Raw genomic sequence first — 13,428 nt, forward strand, 5'->3', positions numbered from 1 at the left:
TAGAAACATAAATCAAGAAGGTGAATATGCCCCTTGAAGAGAGACAGCATATCACCATGCTTCTCAGGTGCTAGATGTGTTCAGTTATGGGTCCAGCCCATGGATTTGCAGCCATGACTGTACCTGGGCAGCTTTTAAACTTACTGATGCCTGGACTCTACCCCAGAACTGAGTCTGGGTCTCTGAGGGTGGGTTCCAGGCATTGGTATTTTGAAAAATCTCTTTAGGTGATTCTAATATGCAGCCAGGGCTGAAAATCTTCAATCTAGCCAGCAAATAAGAGGTACAATTTATAGGTCTTGCTCTGTGCAAAAGACTGTGCTGGAAATCTCTTGCACATAAGGAAAATGATGCTTGGAGAGATGTTATTCACTCACTGTTTTGCTACAAAGAGTTTCACACTCATTCTATCTGGATTCAGAACTATGTGTTTTGAAATATTGTTGAAAGTGGCCATAAGTATGAAATGAAATTTACATCATAACTTAGAACACAGAAGATAATGAAACACAAGTTCAACAAATAATCTTATTAAGTGTGATACACTTTAATATTTTTTATTTTAATTAAAAAAATACTAGTCAAAACCTACTAAAATGATTTCATGACCTGCAGTTTGAAACACTCTTATAAACCATGACAGTGCAGATTTCCTTTCAGTTCCAAACACATGGCAAGATCTTTTCCCCCTCAATCCTGCTCATATTTTCTCTTCTTACCTAGAAAACCATTATTTTTTTTCTCTGCATTTTTAAAAGGCCATCAGGTTGGTTCCTGGCTGAAAAGCATTTCCCAGACTACTTCAGCTCATTGTGTCTCTTATATCAGTGCCTATAGCTAACACGCAGAGCTCATCACACTTTTTTTTTTTTTACCCTAAATCATGTGATATACTGTGATGCTCTGTAATTGTCCTATATCTTAGATGGTTATGTCTCCTTGACTAAATTTAACCTCTTTGAGGGCAGTGATCATGTTGCATGCTTTTGCTTCTATACTTTTCGAGGTGCCTAGCACAGAGCAGGGCAGATCACAAACGCTAAAAGCTGTCCTGTGACCCTAGGCAAGTCAATCTCTTACGTTTTATTTCTTCCTCCTTAAAACGAAGGGGGCTGTTTTAGGTTAATCCTAAAGTTTCCTCCAGGTTTTTAAGTCTATTTGTGTATAATATCTATGAACTTCTTCTATAAATACAGAAGTGAAGAATACATTAAACATTTTTATGAGCAACCAAAGAAAAGTTCTTGTGTGGGAAGAAAAAAGGCTGAAATTATTCGGCAGTTTTTGTAGGCAAAATATAAACTCCTCTGTGCTATCTCTGAAAAGATAAAGAAGAACTTACTGGAGTTTGGAAATGGAATTGGGCCCTGGGTCATTTGGATTCTGATATGTGATTATTCATAGGCCACATTTCTTTTTCAAGTTGAATGAATATATGGGTAGCAAGAAATATCCATGGACTCTTTATCTTATTATGAATTGATCACATCATAACACAAGCCTTAACAATGAATGTGGGGTTGGGGGGGGCGTGTGGAGGCAGAGGTAGCATGATTTAGGGAAAAAATTATTGAATACGATTACAGTTTGGGTATTGTTTGTTTGCAAGTGGTTTGTTAACATCACTGAGGCCCTTCCGAGTGGCTTCTGAGGTGAAAGGATGTGGCTGGCTGGGTCAGTTACTTGCATTCTTCTGAACCAGAGGCTATAGGCAGAGTAGCCAGAGAGGTAGGTGCTGCGTGCATGTGTGCGTGTTAGGGAATGGGAGGTGTGGGGAATAGGCTATCTATGGACTTTACCTGTTTATTATCATACCAATTATACCAATCCATGGTTATAATGGTTAGTTCAGAGATGGGCATAGGATCTAAGCAAGTCCAATGAGACTCATTGCTTGGCCTGCTTTCTTATTAATGGGACCAATTGCTAAGGAGGTGGGAGGAGGGGGAAAACCTGGGGCTGTAGGTCTAGGCCCTGATTAGAGAAAATAAAGCCAGTGCAGTGAAAGCACAACCACGATATGAAGAGAAACAGAGTCCTAACACTCTTTGAGCACCTGGAGAAAAGCAAGGATTTTTTTTTTAAACCTTTTTTTTTTTTTAAAGCAACATTTTATTTATTTATTTTAATATCTTTATTGGAATATAATTGCTTTACAATGTTGTGTTAGTTTCTGTTGTACAACAAAGTGAATCAGCTATAAGTATACATATATCCCCATATCCCCTCCCTCTTGAGCCTCCCTTCCATCCTCCCTATCCCACCCCTCTAGAAAATCAAGGATTTTAAAAAGCATTTTTTTTTTTTGCCAGTTCTACTCTTGGGATTTATAAGCATATGAGCCAATACATTTCAACCTCCTTTGCTGTAGGCTTTCAAAAGTCAGTTTGAGTTGGGTACCTATTACATCCAACTATCCTGACTATACAGGAGTTTATCATAAAACCAGCATAGCTTCACTCTTGCTCGCTGCTAACCTCCTCTCTCATCTTATCCTTTGCTTAGACAGGGCCATGTCTCCTGTTTTTACAGAGCCCAACGTTCGTTTCCTCTCCATCTGGTAAGAAAGGTTTCTCCAACCTTCTGTGCATGGTCTTCCAGGTGTCTTCCTCCAAAAGTTAACATGTGCTTGTTTCACAACAGCAAGCGGCAGGAGAGGAAAAAAATGAGGTCCAGTCTTAGGGAAGTGATGTGACTGCCTTTGTGTGTATTACAAAATACCTCTCCCTCAGAGTCCCCACCTGCCCAGCACTCCCATTCTTTGAGGCCCAGGCTGGATTTTAATCTTCAATTGCCTGTCCACCTCCACCTCAGCCAGAGGACACGGGGCAGGGTACAAATGACACAAAGACTGTGCTGAGGTCCCACAGTACTAAGAAGAAGCAAGAGCTGGAGTCAAGAGGTAGAAAAACAAGCCCACACCCACACCCACTGTTACTGTGGTCTCTTCCTAGGGTGTTGACAGCTGCTGATGCTGTGTCTCTGGGCATCGCCACACTGGGCATATCCCGCTGTGCAGTGATCACAAATGTTGATGATAGCTGGAAAAACAGTATCACTTGTCACTTGAAAGCAGTATTTCCCAGTATCATTTTGATCTTAAGGTTGGTATCTTTTCTGAAGGGCCTTCCTGAATTCAGTTTGGTGATCTTCACAGCCAGTCTTTGCTGATGAAAGTCAATAGTTCAAAACGTCCAGTTGGAGGCCACCTGGCCATTGGAAGAGAACAGAGCACATGGTAAAGCAGGGCATTTGGCAAGTCTCCCCTGACACACCAGTGACACCATCAGGGGTCAGTCTAGGGGCCCCAGCTGGTCTTTAGTTTTTTCGGTCTCCTGCACTCCTGGGGGTGGGGGGGGACTCTCAACACTGTGTTGGAGACAGGAAGAAAAAGCAGGAAACACGGGAGAAAACGCAATTCCACTGGGCAGTCTCCAGCGGCGCACACGGGCTTCGGGGGCGTAGGTGTGGGCGGTGCCTCTGTGGAGGCGGGAAGACAAGCCCCTAAGGGGGATGGGGGCGGTTAGGAGAAGGGGCGAAGTTCCAACACCGTCGTGGGCGCAAGCCAACGGCGAGGGCGGCCCGCCGGTGCCGGGTCCCAGCACTTGCCCTGTTTTGGCCCAGGCCGAGGGGCGACCTGACCCGGCGGAGAGCTGGGGCAGCCCGGGTTCTGGCCCCTGGAATCTCTCCTTGTCTGCAGGCTCCCTCCTTATTTTCTTGCTTCCTCCCCCCTCGCCGCCCGTCCTAAAACGCGGCGCCTTTAAGAGGGAGCTCGGTTACCCTGGGGGCGGGAACCCCTCGGCAGATCGCGAGGCGGCGGTGCTCGGCCGCGATGCTCCTCACTTTCTGCTCCAGCTCCCGTCGCCGCCGCCGCCGCCGCCTGGATCGCCACAGCCATCCCCGCCTCCTCTTCCTCCTCCTCTGCCTCGAAGCGTCGTTTTCTGCAGCAGAGGAGAGAAGTGCTATGTCAGGAAAGTTCCGGGAGGGACTGGCTGGGGCCATGATCCCCGGGCTCTCCAGCAGGCGCCCGCGCGCAGCCCTTTGTATGAGGTGAGACTTGGGGTCCCCGGCCCCAGGGACAGGTAGCCGCCCGCGGGGAGCGCTTTGATTCGTCGCGGTGGGAAGGGTGTGCGGTTGGGCGGAGTGTGTGGCGGGGGACGAGGCTGGTGAGACCGAAGTTGTGCCGGAGAAGCTCGGGGTTTTCGGGAAGGTTTTTGCAGCTGGACTAGAGGGATTTCGGCAGCCAGCGCCACACGGTGGGGCCCGGCCGGGACTCGGTGTCCCCGGGTCCCGCCTCGCCTCGCCTCCCGACGCCCCCTGCCCCGTCCCCTGCCCGCCCGAGCGGTGAGGCCTTCGAGGAAACCGCTCCGCTGCTGGCCGGCCCCCGGTGCCGGGTTTCTCTCTGCCGGGCTCTCCCCTCGAGATGCTAAGCGCTGGGAGTGAGAGGCAGGGGATGGAATCTTCCTGAACTTTTACACTGTGGGCTCCTCACTCTTCAGAGGTGAAATTCACCTCGTTTGCCCAAGTCCGAGGGCTCCTTCGAGCTCCACCGGTCCTGAGATGTTGCCTTTTACTTGTGGGTGAGCTTTCCGCGCTGTGGCTCTTTCAGCCTTGGTCGGTTTTCAGCGTTGCACTGATTTTCGTCCGCCCTCCTCCTCCCCTTTTGGGAAACATTTTTTTTTTTTTAAAGAAAAAAAATATCTTGGAGGATTCGGATGCTAAAGCAAACCAACCAACCACCACTACAACAAAACCCAACAATGCATTTTTGTGAAATTTACCCCCCGGGGCTGACCTAAGTATTCCAAGTGATTGTTTAGTCCCCATGAAATATTTAGTCTTGGTCTTAACACTTATGAAAGGCAGAGATCCCTGTAGTAGGCTGCAGGGTTTTTTTTTTTTTTTTTTCAGTGAAGTAAGATGAGGTTTCAGTCATGTTTTTAAAAAATTTCAATCATGTTTTTTAAAGATTTTTCTCTTTGTTTATTGGTTTTCATTATATCTTAGATTAAGAAGGCTCCCGTTAATTTTAGGAGTAGTATTTCTAAGAATCATAAATAAAACCTGATGTTTCTTGCATAATGCGACATTGCTTCACACAGTTTTACTCTTGGATGTGGTATGTAGTAGGTGTAATTATTTGATGAAACCTAATATATAAGTACATTTATTGCCCAAGTGGCTAAGTTTTCTTTTTTCATGTATCCTGTGGGTGAAGGAAGCCCATTTTCTCACACCCCCAGGTCTCTACCACAACTGACTGTTCTTGTTTCTGTCTTCTTCACTCACATTGTATACATCTGATGTCAGGGACAAATTAGAGGCGCTGATGGCAAGTCCCTATATTCTGTGAAGTGTTGCATAGCCAGAATTGTAGTGATGTAATTGATTATATCATCCAGATTATTTTGAAAAATAAAAATAGAATGTGGGGGCTTGTTTAAAGAAAAGAGTGTCATGAAGTATTTAAATTCTCAAGTATATGCTTTACATATAGTTTGTGTGTGGAAAGATATATTACCAAAATAGACGGGGAATATGGTAGGAGACAACTTATGTGCAGTGGGGAAGTTTTGAAAGAAAATCATTCCAGAATAAACATGAATATGATAACATTTTGTTTGGGATATAGGTTTTCATCTCTGAGCATGGTTTTGTCACTCTGTTGTCAAATATACCAGAATTGAAACTTTAAAAAAAGAACTCTCCATCTCAAACATTTTCTGAAAATTTGTAGCAAACTGAGCATTTTTGGAAAAAAATTTGCTTCGAAAAAGTCGCATACTTAAAACCCTGACTGCAGTTACTATTTTATCTTAAGTTTGCTGGACTCTAGGCCAGAAAGTACTGCATTCAGTAAGAATTTGGGGTTCTAAAGTGGATGTGACTTATTTCCTAAAACTGTGTGGATTAATATGAGTACCTTGAGATTTGGTATGTGATTTATTTGATTGAGATGATTGTTTTGTGAGTAATCCTTTTTGAAACTAAAGATATATATTCATATGTATATCACATATACATGTCACAAATATATATGTCACAAAATCCATATCTATTCATAGATACGGATATACGTATATTTATGCATCTCTATATATCTATAAAAGGGAAAACTGTTCAGGGACTCAGTAATACTCCTGCACTAAGAAGAGCACGTCTGAAAGATCAAAAGCTAAAAACATTTCTTGCTACAGCTTGTCATTTCTTCAGCAATTTCATCACTATCAGTTAAGTTAAAAAAAAACTGTGTTTTCCAGCATGTTCTTGTTCTCACACAAGGCTTGGACCAGGGAGCCATATGCCAATGATCCTAACTGCATATTTTTTAAATGGACTGAATTATCACACCAATGGATGATTGAATCAGGCATTTCTTAAGCTTCAGTAATTTACCTCCAGTAGAAGAATCCCTGGTAAAATTTAGCTTGTTAATATAGTGTTTTATTCTTTTAACACTTCAGTAATTACCTTCAGGGCATTCCCCGTAGGTCTGGGTCTTAGAAAGTAGACATCAAAGGCATGGGAGGCAAGCCTTGGGTAAGTTTTGGTACTCCAATTTGTGAAATGATGTCTTGAGTATTTGATTTGAGAGAGATACTCATTTATACTTGGGAAAATAATACCTATGATACAGTGCTCCAGTCACTATAGGCAAAGCTTTGGAATATTTCTTATCATGTTCCACAGCTGAAGCTGCTGCATTTTAGCATATGTATGAAAGTTAGAAATGAAATGATTTTTTAGACTTTTTTTCATTTGCTAGACATTTACCAGAAATGTGTTTATATTTGCTACAAATGCCCTTTACTTTATTGCATATGGCAATTTTTTCCTTTTCCTTTTTTTTTTTTTGCTACTATGATGTGTATATTTAGGGTGAGTTCTTAGTGTTTACTTGAAACAGACAGTACCATGTTTCACAGAGTTTATGTTGTGTCTCTTCAGCTTAAAAAAAATAACATTTGAAATGTTTGACTATGAACATGAGATCACAGACTTTCAGAACTGATGGGATCTTGGTCAATTGTAGTTTCAGTTTCCTGGGAATTTTCTGTTTAAGGTCAGATGTGGCCCTGATTTGAACTGGATGATCCACAAATAGGTACTTTTGCAACCACAAAACATGGAGAACATTCCAAATAATTTGCAGTGTGGGCATGCTTTAGTGTTTAGTTGGCTTGAGGCAGTGTGCCATGCTTGTAAAAAATGGTTTTTGAAGCTGACAGCAAGCTGTTTCACTCTTTGAGTTTGACACATAGGATGTAGTGCCTTTTAGCCTCTGTGCCAGTAAATGTGGACAGGATTGGAAAAAGTAATTTGTTCACATTTCTGTATGTCAGAAGATTCAGAAAACTCAAGCATGAAACTAGCTTAATATACTGGAAAGCTCATTCATATTCATTAAAAATGTAATGAAGAGTTGAGAATGTTGGATTTTAACACAGCTTTCAGGTCATGGGCAAAAGAGTGTATATTTGCAGTTAGTAGGGTAATCTAGTGGTCATCTCTTGAAATTAATAATAACACTATTATTAATAGTATTTCCTTTGAGTGATAATCCTCCCAGGCCCAACTTTGATTAAAAAACATCCCCAGCCAGACACTGTACCAATCACCTAGCAAATATGTTAACTGATTCTTAAATAATTTTAAGTTGAAACCCTTATGTGTCATTGTAGTCATAAGCTTTATGTACCTTTGGGGTTTTTGACCAAAGTTTCTTGGTTAACTTCTTTTCTATCAATTGACGAAGCCCAATCTATATCATTAAAGCATTTAAAAATATTTTAGGCAAATTTTTTTATGTGAAAATTTCTAAGGATTTGCCTTGGGAAGGGAGTGCAGAAGGGACATGATTCTTTATTGTAGCTCTTACCTTCCAAAGGAAGGTGCCTTCATCTCTTCCTGTCTTTTTTTAAACAAAAACAAATGCATAGGTAATTTTAGAGAAAGAACATTTGCAGGCATTTAAAGATGCTTGAAGTTTCAATCAAAATAAGGGTTTCAGCTCAAAGTTACCTAAGAATCAGTGAACGTTTGTGCCAGGTGTTGGTTATGGTTTCTGGCTGAGGGTGTCTGCTGCTGATGTAAGTTGGTCCTGGGAAGATACAGATTCAAAGGGAGTTGGAATGGAAAGGGGCTAATTCCAAGCATAGCATCTATTGCCTTCCAGAGGGAAAAATGTTTGCCTAAGTGTGTACTTCTATAAAATCCACTTTTCATCATTGTAGCTTATTTTTTCCGTTTCCTCCATGCTATATATGAAGTGTATAGTGTCTTCCTGCTCCATTTTTGATTAACCTTGCACTTCTAAAGTTTCACACTGTTCAGCACTAGCAGAAAGTCTGTTCTTTAAGCCTTTGAGCTTGTTCCCAGCAGTACTTTTCAAATGTGTTCCCCTTATTTTGAATTATTGAGTTATTTAATGATACATTATGAGTTTTGAATTTAAGATTCCTCCATCTTCCTTAATAGGCCTTGGTTGAATTTGCTTCTACTTAAAGGTGCAGTGATGTTGGTCACTTCTCATTTTTGTGCCTCTATTTCATGTACAGTTGCTATTGTGAGGTTTCAAATCTTTATTCTTTATTCATACGCATGGAAAATTTAGAAAATCCAGACAAGCTAAAAAACAAAAAAAAAAAAAAAAGGAAAAGGAGAGTTATGCCTATTAACATTTTGATATATATTTTTATATACATATAGAAAAATACTATATTTCATTTTCTAAAAGTGATACTTTACTTACTATATGTTTTTCTTTTAAATTTTCATACAAAGATGAACCACATTCCATATCATAGAGTGATCTTCTGTAACATATTTTGAATACTAAATAGTATTTTGTTCTGTGGATGTATCATATTTCATTGGGGAGATGCCATAATATCAGACAGGTTTTCTTTCTTTTTTTGTTTTTTTAATTAATTAATTATTTATTTATTTATGACTGTGCTGGGTCTTCGTTTCTGTGCGAGGGCTTTCTCCAGTTGCGGCGAGCGGGAGCCACCCTTCATCGCGGTGCGCGGGCCTCTCACTATCGAGTCCTCTCTTGTTGCGGAGCACAGGCTCCAGACGCGCAGGCTCAGTAATTGTGGCTCACGGGCCTAGTTGCTCCGCGGCATGTGGGATCTTCCCAGACCAGGGCTCGAACCCGTGTCCCCTGCATTGGCAGGCAGACTCCCAACCACTGCGCCACCAGGGTAGCCCGGTTTTCTTTTTTTAAAATTGCTACTATATAGCGTAAATATCTTAAAGCTCAGCTTTTGTACATATCTGTGGTTATTTCCTTTGAGTAAAACCCTGGAAGTAGAATTTTGGGGTAGGGATAAAAGGCAATGATGTTTTTTATTGACCTCAAGGCATTTTATTAGTCCCAATATAAATCTGCAGAGTTAATCATAGCTTTCCTTGGTTACCTTCTGCAGTTTTTTTTGTTCAGTGTAATATGAAAGACTCAAGTCAGATAGCATTTGAACCCTGACCTGAGTGACTAGGGCTTTATCCAAATGAAATAACCCTAGATATTTACAAAGACTTATCTATAAGGTCCAGCCTCAACACCAGAACATCCGTTAGGGCCCAGTTATAGCTGTAAATGCTGTTACCACCTAAACAGGAATAGCAGTTGATAGTGTGCCCTGAGAGTTCTCTCTTTTTCACTTCGGTCTCCTTACTATATTACCATCTGACCTCCTGGCCACATTTACTGATACATACATAATTGCTGTGTGGTAGAGTAAATAAATATTGTTTCCTTATGTATAGTCATCTCTAAGATTTAAAGATTCTATTTTCTGCCCTTTGCTGCCAACACCTGGACTCTTAATGTCCTCTGTGTGTTTATCTCTGTATCTCTATGTCTATATTTTATATATTTATCTCTATCTTTGTTACTCTCTGTCGATAATACAAAACTTCATCATAGCCAGAAGTTAGGTTTTAAAATCAGATAAGTATCCCTCTGGCTACCACACAAACATAGTCACTCCCGGGAACAAATCTAGGGGTATAAAATGGGCAAACACCAGGAAAAGGACATGTATGAAAACTTATGGATTGATAGTTTAATGTAGAGAGAAATTTTCTCCTTCATTTTTATGACTGACATTGTCTTTAGCTGTCAGACATGACCCTAATGACTGCAGAATGGCATTTGTATTTTCATGTACATTTTTCATTTTTAGAATTTGGTGCTGGCTGTAAAAAGGAAACAGAAAGTAAGCGCGCGCGCACACACACACACACACACACACACACACACACAAACATATTTTCTGGGCCAGCTATTCTTTTTTCAGACAGTGTCTTCTCCACTGTGTGGAGACCATGTCCTTTCCTCCTTTTTCTAGTCAGGCTGAGCTTCTCTGTTCCCTTTGTACCTGGTACTTTCCTGTTCTAGCACTTCAGAATGAATTTTTTGTTTAGATGAGTATAATGTCCTTCTTTAATATCTCAAACAACAGGAATCATATCTTTGTATTTTGGCATGGAATTTAACAGGCATGTAAAGATTGAACGGGTACATTTTTTCATGAGATTGTGTGGATGTTCATTGTTTACATGGAGAGGTTTAGAAAATGCTTTTGAAACTGATTTTACTACATATTTTTAAAAGAATATTTGTTGTGAAGTACCTTGTACATATAAAGGTGCATAAAACATATTTGTAAGTTAAAAAAATAGAATACCTTTGCACCTACTGCCAAAGTTAAAAAGTATGATATACCTAGAATCCCTCAGTTTACCCATTCCCCACCTAAAGGCAACCCTTGCTTTATCTCTAAAGCAACATATTCTTTAGTTTTGGTTATTTTAGGACTTTACATAAAGGGAATTATGATATATGTATTATATACTTTTATGTTTGCTTCATTTGTTCACTGTTATGTTTTTGAAATTAATCAATGTTCATAGCTGTAATTTGTTTTTGTTTCTGTTTAGTGTTTTATTGTATGAATTCTATAATTTATTCATTTCACTCTTAAGGGGCATTTGTCATTGTAACTAGGTTTTCAAAAGCATAAAGTATAAGTATAAAGTTTTCCGTGATATCCTTTTATCTGTTTAATCACTGCCACATCTGTGATATGTCCCATTTCTTTTTTACTCCTGATGCTGCTGATTTCTGTCTGTCTGTCTCTGTCTATTGCTCTTTCACTCTCTGTCTCTCCTTCAATCTTTTTTTTTTAATTTTTTTTATTTTTTGGCCACGCCACCGGGCATGTGGGATCTTAGTTCCCCGACCAGGGATCAAACCCTTGCCCCCTGAAGTGGAAGCGTGGAGTCTTAACCACTGGACCACTACGGAAGTCCCTCTCCTTCTTCAATCTTGAGATATATCTTTTCAAAGAACCTGCTGATCATCACTATTACATGTTTTTTTCCCTAAATCCTTCATTTTTTGCTCTTTTATTTTCTTTCTCCCATGTTTTTAGGTTTATTCTGCCATTATTCTAATTTCTTAAGTTGGGTGCTTAGCTCATTAATTGTGAACTTGCCTCATCAGAGGACAAGGAGTTGCCCTTGAATCATCACATTAGTTGCTTATCAGAATTTTTATGTAGTGCTTTTGTTATCATACAGTTCTAAATATTTGCTATGGCTTCTTTGATTCATAGATGCAAGATCCATCTTGAGAATGTTGTTTTCTAATTGCTAACATAGTTTGTTGTTGCTGTTGCTGATTTCCAACCTACTTGTAATATGGTCCCAGTATGTGGTCTCTATCATACCAGTCTTCTGATGCTCTTTGAGGTTATCTTCATGGGCTAGGGCAAATGTTCCCTTTTTAATAAATGTCCCATGTGTAGCTTGAAAATCATGTATATTCTCCAGTTTCTGGGTGCAGTGTTCAATGTGTATCCATAAGATGAAAATTTTAATTGTGCTGTTTAAATCTTCTTACTCCTTATTAATGATTTTGTCTGCTTGATTATTCAGTTACTGAGAAATTGTAACAATGGCGTTATCAATTTCATCTCCATAATTCACCTTCTGCTTTGAATACTTTGAGATTTGTTATTAAGTGCCTTTACAATTAGATTTTAAAATATTCTTATGGTAAATTAAACCTTTTTTCATATGTAATGACCTTCTAAGTCTCTAATCGTGCTGTTTGACTTAAGTTTTTCATTGATATTAATAAAACAATTTAGGGTTCCCTATAGATTTTGATTGGCTTGATATATCTTTCTCTACTCTTTGACTTTCAGGTTGGATTTATGTTCTTATGTTTTTAGATGTCTTTTGTAAATAGCATATAGCTAGATCTTTGCTTTCAACTGGAGAGTTTAGTCTTTTTATGTGTAGAATGAAGACTGATATATTTGGGTTTATTATCACATTATGATGGATTTTCTGTTCTGCTCTATCTCTTTCTGCTCTCCTTTGTTGCCTTGTTTTGAATAGGTTGGTTCTCTCCCACCCCCTTTTACTATTCTTTTTATTTTGAGGGTTAGGGCACTGGCTATAAGCTCCATATCTATTCTTTTAGTGGATACCCAGACAGTTTTACTATGCATACTCATCTTAATCTAGTTTAATCAGTATCTTTGCCTTCTGCCATAGACTGAATTGTGTTCCTCCAGATTCATATGTTGAAGCCCTACCCCCTAATGTGATTGTATTTGGAGATGAAGTTTATAAGGATGTAATTAAGGTTAAATGATGTCATATGTGTGAGGCCCTAATCTAATAAGACTGGTGTCCATATAAGAAGAGGAAGAGACACCAGAGATGTCTTTGTTCCTTTTACCTATGCACAGAGGAAAGGCCAAGTGAGGACACAGTGAGAAGGTGGCTGCTCTTGATTGCTCCTGTTGCCTTTATCATTTTAAGGTTTTGTTATTTTTGACTATGAGCTGCTCACTTTCCCTAGAACTTTATTGGTGGTAATTTTTTCAGGCCTAGGTTGAAGGTAAGTTCCTCCAGAGGGGAAATATATTTTGATTCTACTATTAGCTTGGACACTATTGGCTCAGGTACATTTAAATGAGATTTCTGCTTGAGGATTTGTTTGTTTGTTTTTTTAATCTCAGGGCTAGTTTGTGGATACGAATTCCTTGGGGAGATTATTTTCCCTCATCTGTCTAGCACTAGATTCAAGACTCGCAGTTTTCTTTGCTGTCTCTTTTGGCATGGAGGAGTTTATTTCTTGTTCACTTTTCACGTAGCAAATTAGCCCTTTGAAGTCCTGGTTGCTGTCGGGGTCTTCTAAAAAAGCAGACAGTAATGTGTCAAGCTAAGATTGAAAAATGCTTACTTTTCTTTTTTTCTTTTAACTCCAATTTTATAATTTATCATTTTCCTCTACCGATACATTTTGAATTTCTGTATAGTATATTGGTATCAGTACTTTCCTAAGGCCTAAACTTCATCTTGTTTACAGTCATTTAATATTTCGTTTTATATTTTGTTCTTTAG

At 39.7% G+C, this 13,428-nt stretch overlaps 1 protein-coding gene across 1 annotated transcript in view; it reads left to right on the top strand.

Annotated features, from left to right (window-relative positions):
- The first annotated feature begins 3,203 nt into the window (after positions 1-3,203).
- GPR63 (G protein-coupled receptor 63) overlaps positions 3,204-13,428 on the top strand; it is a 48,780-nt gene continuing 38,555 nt past the window's right edge. Inside the window, exon 1 of the mRNA XM_082405273.1 lies at positions 3,204-4,050. The gene's annotated coding sequence lies outside the window, so the exon portion shown is untranslated. The remainder of the gene's footprint in view (positions 4,051-13,428) is intronic.

The sequence above is a fragment of the Balaenoptera borealis genome (genome assembly GCF_965194805.1).
Source record: "Balaenoptera borealis genome assembly, chromosome: 9".
Taxonomy (NCBI): Eukaryota; Metazoa; Chordata; class Mammalia; order Artiodactyla; family Balaenopteridae; genus Balaenoptera; species Balaenoptera borealis.